A 16,806-nucleotide genomic window follows, 5' to 3' on the forward strand; every position below is an offset into this window, starting at 1 on the left:
CCGAGAGTATGCATATTGAGAGGAATAGAAAGAATCGATGACGATAATGAAAAACAGTTTATATTAAATGACTTTCACTTACTGCCCACCAGTGGACATGCTGGGGTGCGCAGGATGACTAACAACATTAAAAGACGATATTTCTGGCCAGGCATCTATAAAGACGTTCTTGATTTTGTAAAAAAATGTCCTACATGTCAGAAGGCCAAATATAGTAGGTACACAAAACAGCCCATGACAATCACAACGACTGCGTCATCAGGTTTTGAAAAAATATTTTTAGATCTTGTAGGCCCTTTAGATAAAGACGAGGAAGGAAATCGACCTATACGAAGAACAAAGTTATATGTGATTATGATACCAAATCGTTTTTATCGTATTTATAAAGCTAAGCTGACCTATATATTATATTGGTAAAATCGTTTTTTCTTTATGTTATGTAGTTTCGAAGTTACCAGTCGAATAAAGCTACATGTGGTTTATTTCTCCAAAGAATAAGGCAATATAAGTAAAAGTACCTATACTCGCCGTCTAGATCGACGCGGACGCAAAGCGCGCGGGGGGACGCATCGGCAGTTGTGCCGTTGTTCTCGGCGAGACGACCCGTGCGCATGCCTTTGTTGAAACGGCAATTATAAATACGTATTTTTATTAAAGTTGATGTTTTATGATTTCAAAATGAAAAACGCGCGATCTAAATATATGTTAAGTCTTGTATCAGAGCGTACACTTAATAAAACTAATAGCGCTATGTCCGACTCCACTGCGGTAAATAATGAAAATATGGATATTCCAGGTAAGCAAGCAAAACCTTGTATTATGTTAAGTTATTTTAAATAAAGCTTTAGCCCTTTTAATGTTTTTATAAACTTTTTTTTTTTAACTAGAAGCTTCTAACGCGAAATAATTAAAATTAGTGGTTCCAAGTTTTTATGTGTCTTTTTTCTATGGAGTTTTAACAATTGTTTCAAAATATTTAAAAACAATAATTATCGATATTTTGAAACAATTTTCGTATTCAAAGTAATCGTGTTAATAGTATATAAACCATTAATTTAGCACACACTTCTTAACTTACTACTATATTACTCGGAAACTATGCCAAAAAATTGGGTTCCATGTGCAAATGTTACTTTTTTCGATGGAATCGGTTCAAAACTTATGATGTATATGTGTAAATGTAACTTTTTTCTTTGTTTGATACAGAGATATACCTTTTTTCCAACTCAAAATTTCCATGAAAGCCTAACAATATGTAAATTATTTTTCTATTTTTAGTTTATGCAGACCTTTTTACAACAATTTCACGCCATTTCATTTTATTGACTTTTGTTATATTACGAAAATATATTATTTGTTTTTAGAAACCGAAACGGGCAATCATGAAGTTTTAGCAACGTCACCAGTGCCAGAAGGAGCTGAAAACATTCAAAAAGATCTCTCCGAAGTATCATCATCATCATCATCTCAGCCATAGGACGTCCACTGCTGAACATAGGCCTCCCCCTTAGATCTCCACAGATACCTGTTGGAAGCGACCTGCATCCAGCGTCTTCCGGCGACCTTTATAAGGTCGTCTGTCCACCTCGTTGGTGGACGTCCTACGCTGCGCTTGCTAGTCCGTGGTCTCCACTCCAGCACTTTTTGGCCCCATCTGCCATCTACTCTGCGAGCAATATGGCCTGCCCATTGCCACTTCAACTTCCTAATCCGGTGGGCTATATCGGTCAAGGCCCTCGAGCATCATACTGAGTTCCTCCTCGACTTTGCCATGAGTACGATGTCGTCGGCAAACCGAAGGTGAGTGATGTATTCGCCGTTGATGTTGATGCCAAGTCCTTGCCATTCCAGGAGCTTGAAGGCGTCTTCCATTGCGGCGGTAAATAGTTTCGGGGAGATTACGTCCCCCTGTCTTACGCCTTTTCTCAATGGAATCGGCTTCGTGCTATGCTCCTGTACTCGGACCGACATGGTGGCGTTATTATACAAACACTTCAACACCTCGATGTACCAATAGTCAATATGGCATCGTTGGAGTGACTCAAGTACCGCCCATGTTTCCACCGAATCGAAGGCTTTCTCATAGTCCACAAACGCTAAGCATAATGGCAAGTTATACTCCTCGGTCTTCTGTATAACTTGCCGCAACGAATGGATGTGGTCTATGGTACTAAAGCCTCTTCGGAAACCGGCTTGTTCGGGAGGCTGGAAGTCATCAAGCCTGGGCTCGAGACGGTTCGTAATAACCCTTGAAAACAGCTTATAAACATGGCTTAGAAGTGTGATGGGTCTGTAGTTCTTCAATAGGCTGTTGTCACCTTTTTTGAAGAAAAACACCACCCCACCCCTGCTCCATGCTTCAGGCGTTTTGCCCTCGGACAGGACGGAGTTAAAGAGCTTCTGGAGGACTTTAAGTACCGTTGCGACCGAAGTGTATAACTGTCCATAGAACCTCTCGATCTCGCCTAAAACCTCTGCCTTGGTCGACGCTATGCTGCCATCCTCCCGTTTCAGCTTAGTCATCTGGCTTTGCCCAATAGACTTGTCCTTTGCGAACACTTTGGAGCCTTGGTTTCGCTGTATGGTCTCTTTAACACGATTCGTATTAAAGAAACGCAGATCGTGTCGCAAGGACTTGGATATTCGTCTATTGAGCTGCCTATATGACTTCGCATCATGGGAAGACTGCAACTGTAGCAAGCGTCGTTCAGCCATGAGGTTTAAGGTTTGCTCGGTTAGTTTTTGAGGTCTATCTTTACGGCAGGGTCGAAAAAACTTAGACCCTACCGTGCGGACAGTTTCCACTAGTCCGTCGTTGATCTCGTCCACTGACACTAAGTTCTCGAGGCAAGCAAAGCGATTAGAGAGCTCGAGTTAAAAGCTTTCCGGGTTTTGAATATGGGACCGAGTAGGTCGGAGCGTAGACTTCATCAGACTGGACCTTCTCCTTGGACTCCGAAGTATGGGAAGACGTGTTTGGATCTACTGATGACAAGGTCACAGACAATCAGTTACCTCAATTATGTCCTGTACAAAATAATGTATCAACTAATGCTACCGACGCATCGAGCTCTAAATTAGTTCACTAGCTGTTGCCCGCGACTTCGTCTGCGTGGGCAATTTGGAATTATCAAAATACTACTTATGCCGTAGGCGTATTCTTTTACATAACAGTATAATTAGGATTACTACTTAGCAGCAGCACGGGTTGAACATTCAAGGTGGTGTCGACGATGTGTGACTATTTTATCTAAACAAAAGAAGTAAAGTTTTTTAACCAATTATAAATTTAAAAAAAATTGAGTTTGAGTTTTTTGAGCTTACTGCCTACTTTGTTAATTGTTTATAAAGTTTTATACTCTTTATTGATATGTTTATATAGTTCCTAAATAAAACGGGTACTTTTCTAATTATTATAAGAAAATATAATTATGTTACTCTAATATAGTGACACGGCTACATTGCATTCTAAAAAATAAATGTTTAACTAAAAATTTTGTTTTTTATTAATATATTTATCACATGTTATCACATATAACTTATGAACACAATACTTATGTACATAAAAAAAAGTTACACGTACACATGTGGCTATCAGTTTTACCAAGAATAAAGTTATATGTATACATACGACGCAGGCATTTCCATATTAAATAGTCACATATGAACATAAACACTGCAAATGCCAAAAAAAAACAGTTTTTTATCTGATATTGTTATGAAAAACAATGCTAAATAGTATTTTACATGTTTAGAAAAATAATTATTCAAATAGAACAATTAAAAAAAATGTTATGACTGATTTTGTTCTTGGCAAATTTCAAATCGCTCTCCTCTAAAGTCACAATTATGCAAAAGTAACTTTATTCTACGGATAGGTCGAAATTGTTATCTCTTAACCATTCAGTGTGAATTAACAAAATTTATAGAAGCTTATCCTATCGCAAATAAGGAAGCAGCAACAGTAGCTAAATCATTTGTACAAAATTTTGTTTTACGTTTTGGTATACCGAAAGTAATAGCCACCGACAGAGGTTCAGAATTTATTTCACAAACTATGGTTGAAGTTTGCAAATTGTTAAACATAGAAAAAATAATGTCAACAGCATACCATCATCAATCAATCGGTTCACTCGAAAATGCTCACAAGCACCTAGGCGCTTTTCTAAGGACCTATTCAGGCAATAACGGTTACGACTGGTCACACTGGATACCGTTTTGGTGTTTCAGTTATAATAATACCGTTCATTCAGAGACGAAGTACACGCCCTTCGAACTTATTTTCGGTAGGTCGTGTAATATACCTACTAATATTAAGAATTGTAGTAAGATAGATCCATTATATAACCCAAATGACTATTCTTTAGATTTAAGATATAGGCTACAGACTGCACTTAAAGATGCTAAACATAATTTAGAGATAAGTAAGGAAAATAGAAAACTAGTATATGATAAGAAGTGTAATCCTGTTACTTATAATATAAACGATTTAGTGTTAGTTAAAAGTGAAGGAAGAAGGAAGTTAGATTATATTTTTGAAGGCCCTTATGTTGTAATTGAGGATATGGGTCCCAATGTCAAAATTTTAAAACAAAATAAAATTAAGTTAATTCATAAGGATAGAACTAAATTGTTCCATAACTAGTAATAAATCTTATTTTTAATAATCTTGTGTAATATTAACAAAAAAAAAAAAATCAAAGAGCTCTGATTTTTTTTTTTTTTCCTCACCGCCGGAGGTGTAGTGTGTGTACCCTAGTAAGTAAGTACTTCATTATATTCCTGTGCATGTATGTTTAAGCTTAGTAATGTACTTTTGTAATGTACCATTTAAGTGTGAAAAAGACACAATAAAGTAGACCGTTAACGCGGACACATGTCTTTGATTTTACCCGACACTTCACTATTTATTACTGGCTTTATTATGAAAGATACTTTACAGACATTATTAATTTCGGTAAAACATAGAATGCATTTATATTCAGCATTTATTTCAGTAGTATTTTGTTTTATTACACAACCAGACCATCGATTGTAGAAACGCCATACATTATGAAAGGTCTGAACATAACAAAAATATCAAAGAACTCAAAGAAAACAAGAATGCATGACTGATTGAAATAAAACAAGACGCTCTCAATTTGTCGCGAGAGATAAAGATGCAAATAGCTGTCATTCCGCGCTCCCTTCGACGATACAAATTGAAAATCCAAAACATTAACGACAAAAAATTAGGTTACACCAAACTATCGAAATTGCACTTCAAAGAAAACTAATGGCGTTTACGATTCAAAAGAATCTTCCAAATGTTTCACAGCAATAGATTAAAATTGATTAGTATTTTTATCACGTTCCACTAAATCCCCTTCCCGACAATCCTTTTAATTAAACATTAAAACATTCCTTGTCGCCTATTCCTGACTGCGAACGGATTTCAAACGTAAAACGGGCTTAATTACGCCTATTTCCCCGATAATTTACAACTGTGTAACTTTGGCCTGGGAAAGCTGCCTTTCGCATATTTGTTACTAAAAAAAATTAACGAATTGTTATTTTTTGTTGTTGTTGTTGAGATTAATGCATAGCGCAATACGGTCGCGAAATATTTTTATGGTGGACTGGCTAAAAATTATGGTATGTGGGTGGGGGGAGGGACGGTCCACGCAAACTCGCTGCCATAACCTCTCTGGATGCCGCGACGGGCGACCGCGCGCCCTCTCACCGAGAACTCCGCATTCGAAATTCGAAAAAAATCGTTTCGAAAATTTCTGTTGGTGTTGTGTGCGTGTGAGTGACTTTTATGTGGATTTTTATGATGGCCGTGTGTGTAGTGTTGTTCTAAAGGAATCGCCGGTTCGTTCCATGGTAAGTATTTTGTGTTATAACATCTCATTTCCAACGTTTTACATTTGGTATTCGTATTCGAGCGGTATCTTGCTTATTAACGTGGTAAGGTTTTTTTGTTATTATAATACTGTGGTATATTTTAAAATAATATCACAGATAAAGAAAAAAATCGTGCCAAGACGAAATATTTCGGCAATACCTAGTTCAGTTGTATTATAGACCTTAATATGATTTTCTAAACTCTTGCCAATCATGATTCCGCAGATATTTTATGATTCATACGGTATACGCACATTCGTTAATCGTAAATTTTATGGGTTGTAACAGAAAAATGTCAATGAAATTTTTCGACGACGTAATTTTTTTGCCAAGGAATTAATTTGCCGGTGAATAAATTTCAATAAAGTAAATTAGAGAAGGGTCGTTTTTGTAGAAATGTAATATACGTAAGACATTCAGATAATCCTAAATAAGGTTACACCAAAAATATTTATATTACACCACGAACGTAATACCATTTCACTGTGAAAATATACGTCTCGTTCCCAAACCTAGAAGGAATATTTATTCAAATTACGTTTTCTCGCGCTGCTGAAAACGTCGTATTTGCGGGTGATAAATTATTTTTGAATTAATTTATTGTGCCAAGTAAATGAAAAGACACGCATTTTTACTGGGACCTTTTAAATTTACTTACTTCTAAAAACATCACACCTTTTTGGGGGCAGTCGTGTGGAAATACAGCCTTGATCGTAGGCTGCTACGAAATCTCGTAGCTCGTAGCCCGTAGGTGACCTCTACGACTTGCTACGACGGTTACTACGGCAAAAGATCTTACGGGTATAATGTCGGAATACCTTCATTCATACCAGGCGACTTCAATTGTTGTAATTAATGGGGAATAACATAATTTATTAATATTAATTAACTTTGAATATATATATTATTATCCTGTCCTCTTTCGTCCATGAATTATTGCGTCATTAGGCCTGAATATTTTCTTAATGTAACTCAAATATTTACCTATATTTGAGTTACGTTTTGAATTAAAATAGTCTTAATGTCAGTAAAAACTAAGCTATTATTGCACTTAGTGACTGCTATAAATTATTCATGGACATTATTATTAAATAAGCACTATGGTGTCCAGGGAGACAAATAAATATGTAATTTATTTAGGTATCTACCTACATATAGAAAAAGTAATTAATTGAGATGTTAAGAAAATATATCTTTTATAGATAGATAGATATACTCTTTATTATTATGTACACCAATTAAAATACAGCAAAAATAAAACTAACGATTTTGAAGTCGGTCTTTATTTAGATAACTAAATTCTTATTTTATTTTAAACTAGCTGGTGCCCGCGACTTCGTCTGCGCAGGTTTAGTATTTCGAACAATATGTTTACAAATTGTAGCCTATGTGTTATTCTGATGTATAAGCTATATTATTGTAAAGTTTCATTAAAATCCATTCAGTAGTTTTTGCGTGAAAGAGTAACAAACATCCATACATCCATACATACAAACTTTTGCGTTTATAATATTAGTAGGATGAAGTAATGTTCATAAGAAAAATTTATTTAAAAGTTTAGTGTTTTCAAATTATATTTCTGAATAGTTTAATTTTATTAGAGACTTCACAACATATTATTATCAAGGGATTCTAAATAATTAAAATACAATTGATGTTCTTTAAATGGCCAATTAGCATTGGGTGTATAAAGTGCCCTTATATGATTTACATCGAACTTACCTAAAAAAAGGTATAAAAATACTAGCCTTCAAAACATTTATCATCATCAATTATTTGATAAGAACTATACTGACACTAGCTGTCAATTATCCTAATTTAGTTTATCCGTTTCAGAGGCGCGATGCTACATGCAAACAAATAGATCTTCACTTTAATACTTTTTCTTTTTTGTCGTAGGTTAAAAATAGATCAAACTAAGGCGGGCAATGACAGTTATTTCATATAATTATGTGAACAGAGCCAATTAATTGGGGTTCTATTTATTATAAGCTCGACACATGGCTCTTTATCATGTATTTTATGACGACAACGTGAACAAAACTATTTTTAATATGTATTCTTAGCTTAGATATTTATTTTTGGAGAACTGACGTGTTATTTTAGTCAACAGACAGTCTTTATAGGTGGTCAGAAGCCAGAAAGACTGATAACCAGTCTTACAAAGGGGTATCAGGTTGCCTAGGGTAACTGGGTTGAGGAGGTCAGATAGGTCCCTCCATGTAAAATACTGGTACTCAGCTGCTTTCAGTTAGACTGGAATCCGACCCCAAATATAGTTGGAAAAAGGGTTATGTTATTATTGTTACAGCCTTTTTATCGTCCCACTGCTGGGCACAGGCTTCCTCTCACACGGAGAAAGATTGAGCATTAATCACCTTGCTTGCTCAATGCGGGTTGATGATTTCAGACTTTATAGGTTTCCTCAAGATGTTTTGAAAAGGGTTATGGCTTGGCATAAAGTTATAGATATTCATATACCATTTTTGAATAGTATCAATTAATATTTTTAATGTAAATCCGTCATCGCTTTTAATGGAGATAATTAAAGCAATTTATTACTAAGTCTTGGTCTATTTTAGGCGTGTTATTGAACTATACTAATGCATTCAGCAAGTTATTTTCATTCGGAGTAATAGTCATAAAATGTGAGAGTATTTTTGTCAGTCCGTTAATGTATCAGATTGAAATAAGATTAATTATGGGTGTGTGTAAAATTGTAAAAAGCTGTTGGTGCGTTTATAGGTATTTTAAATATAGTAAGTGAGGGTTATTATTGTACGTCGCTTAAGGATTATCTTGATTATAAAATGTTTATGTTTTATTTGTAATGAGTATCAGCAGAATCGGTCACAGCAAAAACGTTATACATATATTTCACTAAAGTACTATAATTTGAAAAGTTTGTATCTACAGCTACGCCCTTTCCATACGTTTAAAATGTTTGTACTCGATCGTATTAATAAAATGAACTGAGTTAGAAATCTCTCAGGAATTTGATTATATTGAATTCCTAAATGCCCTCAGCAAAAGTTTTAACTAACAAGGCTGTTAGACCCCAATATACATTATCTATTCGTTGAAACAGAACCAACCCATTAGTTTTCGAATAAGCTTATATAGGCTGAAGTTTCTACAACTTTATATTTTGGCATAAAAAGCAAATGTTGTCTATAGAAAGTACGGGAATGCGAAAACACTGCCGAATAACATGCTCCTTAGATAACACAACACGATCGCGTAATAAACAAAATATACGCAATTTTTACTCTGTACGTTTTTCGTATCTTTGAAATATTAACACCGAAGAGTTTACATCATTTTTTGCCGCAACTGTTGGTACGTATATTTACTTATTTTCTTATCTTTTTCCTTAGACGGTCGGCAGACACAGTTGTGTCTAAATACGATGCCAACATTTTTGCATACAATTTTGCGCTTTTAATGAAATATTTTTCTTGGCCTGGTTTTGGAGAAATCTTTTGTATTTTTAACGTTGATTGGGTTAAATGCTGTTTTTGTTACTGAAGCGACTGTTTGATAAAACTTTCTTGTTTCCTCCTAGCTTCTTTCTGAAAGAGAATGAATTAAAAACATTTCATAACATACAAAAAATTTTTATTTTACTTTTTTAAATATTCAAATTAATATTAGCACGATAAAAGTCGAAAATTCAAAGGCCATATCGAACATCGTAATTTAAATCTACTTACCAAAAAAAATAATAGCCGAAACGCCAAGGACCAAAAACATCAGTTCAATTTAAAGCGATTCGAAAAGAAATGATTTATAACCGATTCAGATAATCGGTTTAGATAAAAAAATCGTGACGTTCGTTAATTTAGTTTGGAGAGCGTTTTCAGGTCAATCGCGTTTTAGTTTTGAGTTGGAGCTCTGTGGATCGAAGGACCATTTTGCCAGGAGATTTCGCTCCACAAAATGGTACCATTAGCCCCGCTCATACAAATATTTGGTGTAGAATTTTTCATGATCGCTGTAGGGTTAAACCCCACAATAGGAAGGTGTGTTTGCTCAAACATTTTTGTGACAGGTTAAGGGATAATAATTTGGAAAAATCGGGATCATTCTTTGTTGTGTACTGTTTGGTGTGAAATTTTATTATGGTTTGGCTTTGCGAGTGTAGGTGATTGTCGCCCTCGAATAGAAAAAACAGCCAACCATATTTTGGTTTTACGTTATATTGATACCAAGGACGGTAAGTTAAAACAGTTTTGTTTAATATCACCAGGATAGGTAATTTTACTTCGAAAATCACTGTGAGTTATGATAACCATCGAAATATATACCTAATTTTAACTATATACCGAAAATAAAATTACAATAAAGTTGTATTAAGCAAACAATGAACATAAACACACCTTAAAAACAAACGTCCATGTAGTTGTTTAGCATGAAAATTATTACAAAACTTTTTGAACAATAGAATTGCCAGTAGTAGGTACCTACTTATTTACAAAAAACAGTTCAGCTTGTATAAAACAATTGCTGACTGTAAAATGTTTTTCAGAAATGCTAACGAGGTTAATACTTAATAAAATTTACCATTTTATTAATTCAGTTTCGGGCTATCAGATTAACCAGCGCTTCGATTGAAGCCGATTACTTCGTTAACTGTGATGGTTCGGTCTAGTGCTTTGTAAATGCCCATTCCTACCAATTCCAATAAAAATCCTTTATTTCCTTACAAATTGGAAATGATAAATGACTGTCTTGCATGGAGTAAGGAAAGATAACAGAGATGTTACAATGCAAGTAGGTTGGGCGGCTTCTTCTAGGTCAAATATGTATGGCGAGCATAACCATAATGATCAGTTACGAGTGAACTAACAAGATGTTCGGGCTCTGTGAGACATCTGTCAATGACTTTTGGTATTACAAAAATGGATGGGTTCCAAAGAAGGCGTTTAACAGACAGGCGGAGACAGTAACATTCCTTGTCACATTTTGGCGCACTTTTTTTTAGGACATTTTCCGTTGTGGCATCTCCGCTAGTCATTTTGTTCTCCATGCTGTCTTAGAATCTTTTTCTTACAACTTTCGAGTGTTACCATAAATAATTTCCGTTACAAGTCCAATAATTTATTATGACTACAAGATGGGGAAGAGAAGAAAAACAATTGATATTTATAGTCAATCAATCGGATTATTGGCTATCAAATCTAAGGGAGTAAAAAACTTTGTGCTGGTTTTTTTAGGACCGCTTAAAAATGTCTTACGTTTAAAAGATTTTGGAAGTGTCTATTAAAATAACATTAAAGTATAATAGTGGAGTTTTTTATACTGTAAATTGTAGTGGATTTCTGGTTTCCAGCTATAACACTAGGAAGTGGTGAAGGGAAGCGTTTTATGGATGTTGTGCTTTTGTAATTTTGACGTGAAAAAGTGCTAGCCTACTTTTTGACTTTGACTACCGAAGTACCTATTCTAATATACCAAAACTAAATTTTAATATAAGGAGAGAGTCAAAGCTAATGCTGTTTTATGGCGCTAATGTCTCATTTCACCACAGAAATATCTCTCGCAATGTAGCTTAATAAGAATTTGGTCCCCTTATACACGGAAACTCCTCATTTTGATTTTATGCCCCATCCAGGTGCTATCCATGAACGAAATTAAGCGATTCCACAATTTTTACGATTGCCGAGTTTTCAAACCGTGTATGTAAATTGGTTTGCAAATATTTTACAACACTGCGGTGGAGTGAGGAGCAATTAATGCAAATAATGCAGTGTGCTTTAAAAATAATATTTGTGCGTAACCGATTTTTAATGGTTTTGTTGTTTTTTACAATTCTGGTAATAAAATAAAAATAAAATTATTTTATTTCATATAAACATTACATTTATCACACAAAAACGGCATGTATACATTTCAAATGAAACATATCTTTCTAAATTGAAAAATGTGCTGTCATTGCTCTACATTTCAAATATGGAATTCAGAAAAAAAAATACATTCGTATTAATCTCACCTGCCAGGCACATTAAGGTTGTAACACTAAACCACAGAACAAAGATATACAGTTGTTAAGTCACCTACTAAGGTTAGTTAAATTATCACTCACACAGGCATGTGCATTGACGAGCTTTCACCAGCGCTACCGGTGCTGTCAGTACTGAGTGTCGTGCATCGAGCACATGCGTGTCAGTGACATCGTTACGAGCGTTAGTACGTAGCTTCACAACTGTTCACAAGAGGATATATTTAAACTGTGACTTGCTCTGTATACAGGGTGATGTTAAAAGATAAGTAGTTCAGTCAACATACGAACTAGGATGCGTTGGTTTTGCTTGCTAACGTATAAAGGCGTATGTGGTAGGTGGATGCAAATGCTTTGACTGTAGCAGTAACTATGTGGAGTCTATTGAATTCAGAGCTGTTTTCACGAAATAAGCGTAAAATTGGTCTAAGCTCAACGTGATGCCATTAGATTGATGAATTAGTAAGCTTTTGAAAGTAGTAGAAAACTTATTCTTATCTGTATGAAATATCCCATTTTTCTAAGTAATAATAATTAGTGTATCTAATATTATGTTATTATATGTGTTAATATATGTTTAACGTGAATTGCTGCCATCGTAAGATTGGGCAGTTTCTGAGAATTTTCTTTAGCGAAATAATTACTTTACGTGGAAATGGAAATAACGGTGTAATGCTATATGTACAAAGTATACATGTCTTAATAATATTAACATTCTGATATTATAGCCTAATATAGTATGAGCCTTACTTAGACTAGCCAGTGTCACATAAGAAGACTTATTTTATTATATCTACAGTTGATTTAATTTATATAAATTAGTTTGTAATTTTTATTTCTTTTTTATGCTATATATTTCTGGTTATCTGAATAAAGAATTATTATTGTAGATTTTTTATCGTGAATAAATGTCACAAACGCGGTATTCACTTATTTATCTTTTCATTTCTCTAGCTTTGACTGATTTGTATAACATTTACATATTTATATTTTATAGAAACAAAAAGACATGGAAATCGCCGGAAATATACTAGCAGTAAAATATACATATACTTGTACAAGCTCTCTTCATTTCAATCTTCAAAGCGATATAAAAGCTTCATAGTAAAATGTTCCATTACCACAAAAACGTTGTTAACAGGGAAATTATGTCTATTATCCCCACTTTCCTTTTACTCGATTTCTCATTTTTATGGTTACCAAACAATAATTTGATCACGGGATAAAACATCGTAATTGCGACTTTATTAAGCATAGTACATCTTCCCACGTATAATTTTGAAAATTTACTTCCCTAAAAATGTGGGTTTCCATCATTTAAGATTTAATAAGGGTACAATTTTGTTCGTGTTTAGACTTTTTGAGTTATTTTTGTACGAGTTTATCCTCTTAGGTGTAGTCGGGAATAATTTAGAGGTAGGTTTTTTTAACGTTCTTACTTGGTCAGTATTCTGAAATATACAGAACTGGTTTCGTAGGTATTTTATGAATAACTAGCTTCCACTCGCAGTTTCATCCGCGTCTCGTGGGAATATAAAAATAGCTTTACAAATCGGAACTGCGTGTTTTAAGATTAGCGCATCAGACAGACTAACTCTTCAGTTTTATAATTTTAGATTACATAGTCATTTTCATCAACAAAAAACAATAAGTAGTTCTTTCGGGACTTGGGTAAAAAGCGCACAATATTAAATTTTATTACTCTCCGAACTTTCATATTAAACGTTTAGCTAGTTAATAATGCTAGTAACACAGCAATTTGTTTACTTTATAACAGGTAGTATTGAAACTAGTGCAGTTAACGAAAACTGGCAAGCAACGCCGGCGGCGCTTGAAGTTAAAGCGAACCAAAATGAACTCCCACTGAAATGTAAGGGAAAATAGCCTTTCGATAACAGACGGTTTGCTTTTTGTTGTTTAAATTACTGGATAAATATAAAAATGAAATGTAAATGAATAAGTTCATTTAGTACCTCTGTTAATAAAAAAATTGTACTTTTGTATTACATTATACAACAGATTTATTAATACATATTATGTAGGTACGTGGATATCGTGAAATATCGCAGAAAATATTTTATATTAACGTGTTATAGGCAGTTATTAACTGAAGTCGGAAATTAATGACGAAATCCAGAAAAAACACACAGAATACTTAGGTACTTTGAAGTCAAAATACAGTATTTTCAAGACGTAGTTAAAGTCGTTCATTTATTGATATACTTTTTCGTCACAAAAATCCTATTCATTTCAACTAATTAATTTTTTATTGTTCTACTAGGAAAGTTTTTTTTTGTGTTGTAAATATCTATGTATATAACTTTGTATATAAATCACTAACCGATCACAAAAAAAAAATCACTAATTAAAACAAAAACATATCAATAGGTACAATATAGCTACTCGATCTATTCTTGTCTTAAAAAACGAGAACTTTTATCGACATAGCATATCGTATTTAACCTTCAACATCAAATTCGCTCAGAATTCCTAAAAGAACGTAGTCTAGCCAAAGAAATTTATCTCGTAGGTGCTTGACCGATACTTTTACTGACGGATCATCTAGTTAGCCACAGATGGCCTCAGTTGCCGAGTTACTACGAACGCAGATGGCTGTGAGATAAACTATAAATATACCAGCTAGCACAAAGACGGTAAGATATAAAGGAAATAATACATTTAGCTCTGTATTATAGACTTGGCAATCAAATGGCTTTAGTATGTTCGGTGTTTCGTACGATTAATAATTATTTATAGCTTTAACTGTGATTTCACACAAGCAGATTTTGAGCGCATTCTCTCGTTTTTAGGGTTCCGTACCTCAAAAGGAAAAAACGGAACCCTTATAGGATCACTTTGTTGTCCGTCTGTCTGTCTGTCAAGACCCTTTATTTTATATGTGAACTGTACATTGCAGCGCGAAAATCCACTAGTGTGAATTTCACGCACTAGAGCTGTGAACTATACTCGCTCGATTTTATGCGAAATTGCTGTTCAGGTGTCATGTCTATTTCCATATGCAAATGCAGACTATTTGTGACGAATACAATTAAATTCAGCAAACTGAAATACCACAGGAAACTATAGCATGAACACAAAAACCAAACGAAAGCCAAACGGATAATTTTGAATCTATTTAAATGAATTCTAAGTTCCTCGCTGTAATAGGCGATTAAAAGCATAACATTAAATAAAAACCCGATCACTTCCAGGAGCAGGGCAGTTTTTTATCGATAAATTTAAATCGATACTATAATAGAAATGGGTCAAGAACGACGTTTAAGCCAAAGAGCTTTGTGGTAAGGTTAATTGTCGAACAGTCCCATAAAAACCAACAATTAAAACAACTTTGTCGATGGCTGAAATGGTGGCAACCTTTATTTTTATATGGCAGGAAACAGACCACATCATCACGTTTTTTTGTGCTGTAGTAATTTGCTCTTAAAGGTACAGGACATAAGGTACATATTCATCTGCCCTTTAAATAAAAGATCACAGCGCATGATATCTTTCTAATTAAAATTAATACATCATCCCGTCATTTATTCGAGTTCCGTTCCATTATGTTTAAACTTCGCAATGATATTAAATACAGTAACTTCTTACTTTAAAATACTGGCAAGGTTCGGAAACCGAGTTTTCTGCTCCAATAAAGTGATGGGAAAATAAAATATCACACACGGGGGTGTGCTGTGATTAATTACGATACTTCATGGGCGTTGACACGAACCGTGTGACAGTAGCTCCTAATTATATCGGAGGTTTTCGAAACTTCCTTGAGATTGTACTGGGTACGAAACCACCCCTGTTATGAAGTTTTGATCACCTTTTTATGTAAATATTTTAGAAGCTCGGCGGTAGGCCCTTGTCAAATGTTTGATGTTGGATGAAATATGATGTAGGTACTCGTGTAGTATGTTAGGTAATAAATGGGTGCCTTTCTCGTAGATATATTGGGTCTTAAAGCAAAATCTGGGCTTTGAAATTTGTTTTTCTTGAAAATATATTTTTTGGATCGAATTTTGAAGTAGCATTTTTTTGCTGTAGCTAATCAATATATCATAAGCGTTGATAATTTTGAAATCACTGATAAAAGGCTTAAAACTACATAAAATCTTGACTCATAATATCTGGAAATTTTATTATTAGTAACAGTTTTCGAAAGGATCAATTTCCATAGCCGCATATTAATGCGAGGAGTTAAAGTTCATAGTTTATTTTATACTTCATCGTCCAACTTGGATTCAATAAACTTAAAAGGTATAAACTATCAGTTTTTAGCTTGAACTTACTTGCGAAAGTTTGTCGGACAAAATGGGGTCGTTCTACAATTTGTAGATAGGTTGTTAGAGCTAAGATTTTTAATCCTATATTATGATAGTTTTGAGAAGCTTGTGGCTAAGTTCTGCAAGGTTCGATCGATGAAAGGATACCTATGCTGTCTTTGACATATTTGATCTTAGCTACCTAGAACTTCATAAATTATCACACACTCAAGGGTAACAAGTTCGAGGAACGAGCACCTATTTCTGAAACAAAAACAAGTCAATACTACCGTATAATATACATATATATAGGTATTTTGGTACCCGGTAATAATACAGTCAGGTATGGCTTCAATGTGGCACATTGATACTAATTTGGTATTTATCCAGACTGTAGGCCAATACATAATTTAGGCCGAGGCTAGAAGATGATTAAGTTTCTTTACAAATGATGACTTTAATCAATGTGTTCTGTCAGGCGTGTTACCGAATTCAAAGTGAACATTTATCATATCTTATATCAAACACAGTAATGGCTGCCTTCAGTGTAATTTATCATCAAAGTAAAAGGGACGTATTAAATAAAATTAATGCATTAGTTAGTTCATTAGGCAAGCTTTTTTGATATCATTAGCCATTATTTTAAGATGATTT

The 16,806-nt window shown here is 34.2% G+C and overlaps 1 protein-coding gene across 1 annotated transcript in view; it reads left to right on the forward strand.

The window, feature by feature from the left end:
* The first annotated feature begins 5,683 nt into the window (after nt 1–5,683).
* Nucleotides 5,684–16,806, forward strand: part of LOC124635714 (leucine-rich repeat-containing protein 24-like) — a 68,193-nt gene continuing 57,070 nt past the window's right edge. Inside the window, exon 1 of the mRNA XM_047171666.1 lies at nt 5,684–5,865. The gene's annotated coding sequence lies outside the window, so the exon portion shown is untranslated. The remainder of the gene's footprint in view (nt 5,866–16,806) is intronic.

The sequence above is a fragment of the Helicoverpa zea genome, chromosome 13 (assembly GCF_022581195.2).
Source record: "Helicoverpa zea isolate HzStark_Cry1AcR chromosome 13, ilHelZeax1.1, whole genome shotgun sequence".
In the NCBI taxonomy this organism is placed as follows: domain Eukaryota; kingdom Metazoa; phylum Arthropoda; class Insecta; order Lepidoptera; family Noctuidae; genus Helicoverpa; species Helicoverpa zea.